Source organism: Triturus cristatus, chromosome 9 (genome assembly GCF_964204655.1).
Source record: "Triturus cristatus chromosome 9, aTriCri1.1, whole genome shotgun sequence".
NCBI lineage: Eukaryota > Metazoa > Chordata > Amphibia > Caudata > Salamandridae > Triturus > Triturus cristatus.
Genome location: NC_140592.1, coordinates 908842473 through 908848649, shown reverse-complemented (window position 1 = coordinate 908848649; position 6177 = coordinate 908842473).

Sequence of the window (6177 nt, the reverse complement as noted above, 5' to 3'; positions counted from 1 at the left end):
TGACCACACGCATTGACAAACCCTCAATTTAAAGTGCTAGTGCTAATTACATTTGTAGTAAACATGGAAAAGTTACTTTTTATCTCGTCATTTTTTACATAGTCATTCATTGCAATTACCAAGAAGATATACCTGGAAATTATATATCTTTGTAAAAAATAAAGCAATATATATATATATATAAATATATATAGGTAGAACTAACAGTATCCTAAAAAACTCTGTGAGATTCCACAGGGTTCCACCAACGTGCTGAAATATGTATGCCACACTGATTGCGCTGCCATTTAGCGCCAATAGCAAGAGCAGTGCTGAAAAATCAGTGCGAATGGCACCATGCTGTGTGTGTGCAAGAATGTGTGCCCATTTGAGTCAATTTTGCTGCTGCTTGAGTCAAAAATCTTCTTGAGCTGCTGCAAATCTACTTGAGAGGCAGCCTCCTGACCGTGACAGGCGCATTAGATAATGGTGCCGGGGGACGCCAAATGTTGCTTGTGTTTGCATTTCTTAACGCTCACGGAAAAAAATTCCACCACATGGTGATTAGTGGAATTTGGTGAGAACTTCACATTACAAGAGTAATGCGGAGTTCCCAAATGTTGCCAATTCCACAGGTCGAATGAAACATTCCATCCACCTCACATCTATATGTATCCACACTTAGGAGCTAGAGATATAGATTTCAGTTAGCATGCTTGGTAACCATAGCAAACAGTCCTCACAAATTGGTTATTTTGACTGTCCCTCATGTCCAGGAATATCGCTGGAACTAACAATTGTGCAATAGAATTTAGATTCCTTTGATTTTCTTAATTCCTTTTTTTTAATATTAATTGCTGACTATGATGATTTTTTTATGATAATTAGAATGGGCATTGAGATGCATTTTAATGCTCTAAATAACATGATTTGTTTGTCTGTAATGCGGCAAGGGCAAAGTAAGTGGCTTTATTTATTTACTTTTACCTATCCAGCTGTCCTTCGACTTACCCCCACCCCATATCACCCCGCCTCACCGCTCTTACCTGTGCCGGCCGCCCCTGGTAGCATAGTGGTTGAAGTGAGGGATAGGAGTTGGCCTAACGGCTAGGGCGGTCGACCTTGAATCTGAGGAACCGGGTTCAAGTCTTGGCAATGACGCTGAACATCCTGTGATTCTGTGCAAATCACTTAATTTCCCCTTGCCTAACAATAATGAATGTGTCCTGATGTAACACCACTGGTGCTATGTAAAGCGCTCTGATACCTGGTACCGGGTCAACTTTGCGGTATATAAATCTCCGTGGATAAAACTCTGTGGAAGTGATTAATCCGTTATATTTGGATGGTTGGTTCAGTGGGAGTCCCACTGTACCAACATTGAAACAAGCAGTTTCCCTGATTGGCTGAGGGAGCTTTTTTTCTCCCATCTGCCTTTTCAGTACTGTACTCTGGGCTTGGTCCCTGTGTCAGGAAAAAGTTTAATAAAAATAGTGCGGTGCCATGGTAGGGACACCCTGGCACTTGTGGAGAGGGGAGCCCAGAGGAACCGCACTCAGTGTTTGAAAGTTAAAAAACAGTTGGACTACTGATAGTACTGTACTCTTGCTGGACCCAGTGTGGCCCTCCAGTGAGGTGCTGTGGTACTCCTGTGGGAGTTACTATACAACCTTCTACCCCATGGTAAGGCATTAGCAAACAAAATTGCACTACCATAGGATAGACGTTTGTGCGAAGGGAACCATGGGAGTACTACGGTACCCAAATTCTAATTTTAAAAAAGAGAGTGGGGGATGGCTGCCCGAGTGTTGGGGTAAGTTTCTTGTGGCAAACCCCCAATTGTGCAGGGTGAATAGCCATGCACACCTGGGAGTTGGCAGCTCACAGTGGCATGGGCTGCAAGTGGGATGTTGGCTGACATGGACCAAGACCATTCACAGCTGGGGCTTGGCATGTGTGCAGCGGGTAGATTGCTTGCAGGTTGCCAGAGCATGCTGGTCATATGCTCAGTTTTGAATATGATCATAAACCCCAGAAATTCACTGAAAAAAGCAAAATGCTAAACTGACTTTATAACTAAGTTTGATAATAAGATCTTAGCTTATGTAAATAAAATAAATCAGAAATTCACTTTAAAAAACAAAGATTAAAGTGATGTTATAGTTTGGAGTTGAAACAAGAGAAAAACTAACATTTAAAAAGAAAAAACAATGAAATTCACAAGTTAAATTTCACTGAGCTATGATGAATTATGTGAGATCCTAATAATTGTGTGTGTGTGTGTGTGTGTATATATATATATATATATATATATAGATTCACTGAAAAAACCATAGGTTTCAAGGGTGTTATAGTTAGCTGGACTTTTCACTTGTACAAAACCATTGAAATTCCCCCGTTATAGTTAGTTCAGCTAACTATAACTCGCGCGCCCGCAATGCACTGCTGATGACGTCACATATTACATCACTCATGACATGGTCAGTGACATCACTCATGACATCACTGATGACATCTCAAATGACATCACTGATGACATCACTGATGACATCATCCAGTGAATGTGTGTTTTTCTGAAAATTAAATATGTTTTATATATGTATATCTCAAGGTCGATGGAAGAATAAATGGGTATATAAGTGTCTAAATGGATGATTTGTTTTTGAAAAATTGATTGTGTAACTGACTGATTAAGTGTATCATAGTGAATACATGGCTTAGTGAGTAATGTTTAAATATGTAAATATCTGTATCAGTCTCTCACTTTGTGTATAAGTGGCTGCATGGGTTGGTGAGTGGCTACATGGGTGTCTATATAGGTTATTAGTTGGTTTTTTGAGTATCAGTCTGAGTGTCTGCATGGTTCGGTGGGGGGTATTACGTAGTGCATAGGTGCATGAATGAGTGACTCACTGTTTGTATGTGTTGAAGACAGCATGTGTGCAGGACTGTATGGGTGGATGAGTGTGTGTATGGGTGTGTTAGTGAGTGAATGACTGTCTCAATAGTGTCTTTATGAGTAACTACATATGTTTTAAACTAGTTTATGTGACTATTGGTGTATATAAGTGAGTATATGTTTCTGTTATTGTTATATTGGATTTATATCGCGCCCACTCACCTGCAGGTCTCTAGGCGCTCGGAAATCGATGGTAAACAATAAACTTGGCAAACACAGAATGAAAGACACTCCCTGGTCTAAGTTACACTCAGGATTCTTCTAAACAACAGTGTTTTTAGCATCTTTCTAAACCGCAGGAGGTTCCCTTCCCTGCGCAGCACCTCAGGCAGCGTGTTCCATAACTGAGGGACTAACACAGAGAAGGCTCTTCCTCCCTTAGTTACTAATTTGTAACGGGGGCAGACCAATAGCTGAGAATCTGAAGATCTAAGTGTTCTCACTGGGCTGTACATCTCCAAACGATCTGTAATATAGGCTGGTGCCTGACCGTAAATTGCTTTATGAGCCGTGCATAGGTTCTTAAATTCCACTCGCTCTTTAATGGGGAGCCAATGCAGGCTATGTAGCAGGGGGGAGGCCTTAGTTCTCCTTGGGAGTCTAAAAATGAGTCGTGCCGCGTCATTCATCACGACCTGTAGTCTGGTACTCAGAGTTTTAGGTAGGCCAAGATAGAGAGCGTTTCCGTAATCTATCCTTGAAATGACAGTTGCTGCTACGATTGAGCGCATCATCGATTGAGAGAGGACAGGGGCTAACTTCCGCAGCTGTCGAATGATATTTGTACAGCTTCCCACCACGGAAGAAATTTGACTGGAAATTGAGAGGTCACAATCCAGTTTGATCCCCAGGCTCTTTACATTCAGACTTGGTTTTGGAGCAAGGCCTAGCTCCGCTGGCCAATAGAGGTCACTCCAAAGTGAGGCGGTGGATGGAATCACCAATACCTCAGTCTTATCTGGATTGATCTTCAACAGATTTTCAGTCATCCATTGTACAGTGTACCTCAAAATGTTCTGGGCGTTGAGTTGTGCGGTCCTTGTATTATCGACACTCAGCAACAGCTGCGTGTCGTCCGCATAATTAAAGACTCTACAGCCCCTGCTGGCCAGTGATGCAATCAGAGGTTGTAGGTAGAGATTGAATAGGAGTGGGGACAGGGCAGAGCCCTGTGGCACCCCACATTCCAAAATCCCCACCTCCGATGTTTCATCCCCCAGTTGTATCCTTTGTGTCCTTCCCAAAAGGAAGGATTGCAACCATTTAAAGGCCAGGACTTTGATCTCAAAATCATGCAGTCTATCCAAGAGTAGGGCATGACTGACCGTATCGAACGCCGCTGATAGATCTAACAAAATCAGGGCGCTCGGTTTCTTACAGTCAGCCATGCCTCTTAATTCATCCAGCACCGAGAGCATCACCAACTCGGTGCTGTGATGAGCTCGGAACCCTGCCTGTCGCTCATGGAGTAGATGGTGAGACTCCAGATACAAAGTCAGGGACTTTAATACATGCTGTTCCAGTATTTTTGAGAGGAAAGGCAGCTGGGAGATAGGCCTGTATTTCTTTAACACTGCAGGATCCGCACCAGGTTTCTTCAATAGAGGCCTTACACGTGCCTCCTTGAATTCCAACGGTAGGTACCCTGATTTCAAGGATCTATTAAGGAGGGAGATAATACATTCCTCCAATAAGGGACGAGCTACACGAAATGTGAGAGTGAGAGATTGAAAGAGTTCCTGTATGAATAAGTATGTGTTTCTATAAGTGATTGTTTAAAAGACTAAGTATGTGTAAGTTTCCCTAGAAGTAAGTGTGGTGGTGTGTGTATAACTGTATATGCAAGTAAATGTATGTTTGATTCTTTATTAGCATGAGTGACTATGTGTGTGAGTAACTCTATGGATGAGTGGCATTGTGTAACAGGATGTATAGGTGTATGAGTACATATGATGAGTGAGTACATGTATGAGTGACTGTATAGGACTGTTGGTGAATGAGTGGATGTGTATGTGGATCTTAGAATTACTGAAGAGGTTGTTGTAACTGGTATTGGTAAGTCCATTGTTTTGAAAATTGTAGTCTCTATTTTTGAATGTGTGTATCAAAGGTTATATTAGGGTGAGAGGAGGTCTGCCACTCTATCACAAGGATGATGTCATCAGTGATGTAATCAGTGATGTCATTTGAGATGTCATGAGTGATGTCATGAGTGATGTCACTGACCATGTCATGAGTGATGTAATATGTGACGTCATCAGCAGTGCATTGCGGGCACGCGAGTTATAGTTAGCTGAACTAACTATAACGGGGGAATTTCAATGGTTTTGTACAAGTGAAAAGTCCAGCTAACTATAACACCCCTGAAACCTATGGTTTTTTCAGTGAATTTCTGAGGTTTTTTAAATGCTAATTCCTAACTATAACGTGCCTGAAACCTATGTTTTTTTCTGTGAATTTCAAAGGTTTTTTAAAAGCTAATTTCTAACTATGCCTACAGAGATAGGACATGTGAAGAAAGAAGAATAAATGCACAGAAAGAAAAAAACAGAAGTGCAGAAAGAAGCAACAGAAGTCCTCAAAGACGAAGAAAAGTGCAGGAAGAAGGATGACGTGCAGAAAGAACAAAAAGAAGAGCAGAAAGAATCCTTGTTGCAAAATCATCCTGTACCCTCAACTTTTTCAGACGGATACTGGTGGTAACTGAGTCTGTCTAACCAGTCCTAGAGCCAGTGCTATGTTAAAAGACACTTAGAATACAGTGAAAACACCTACATACACTAGGGAACATTATGCGTTGGGGTCCCCCTGTGATTAGCATGACCTCCTCTGTAAGCCCCTAGTATATAATAGGGCAGGGGGATTAAAACTACCTCTTAAAACAGGCCACAGGGCGTTTTTGCACACATTAACTCAGGCCCCGTCCCCTCCCTTCACCACTGTGTAAACACGCCCTGTGTCCGTTTTTAGTTGGGAGATTAAGTTCATTTGAATCCTGAGGGTCCCTAGGGTCCAACTAGCCCACTAGGTACCTCCAGTAAGTGCCACAGAGCTGCATTGCAGAGAGGTGTAAAAAGAGGCACGGCCTGGACCACCTCTCTGCAATGCAGCTCAGTGGCGCTTACTGGAAGCACTTGGTGGGCTAGTTAGCCCCCAGGGGCCCTCAGTATTGAAGGGAAATTATATCCCCAATTTAAAACATGCCATAGTGTGTGTTTTTACACGTCACCTCAGGCCCC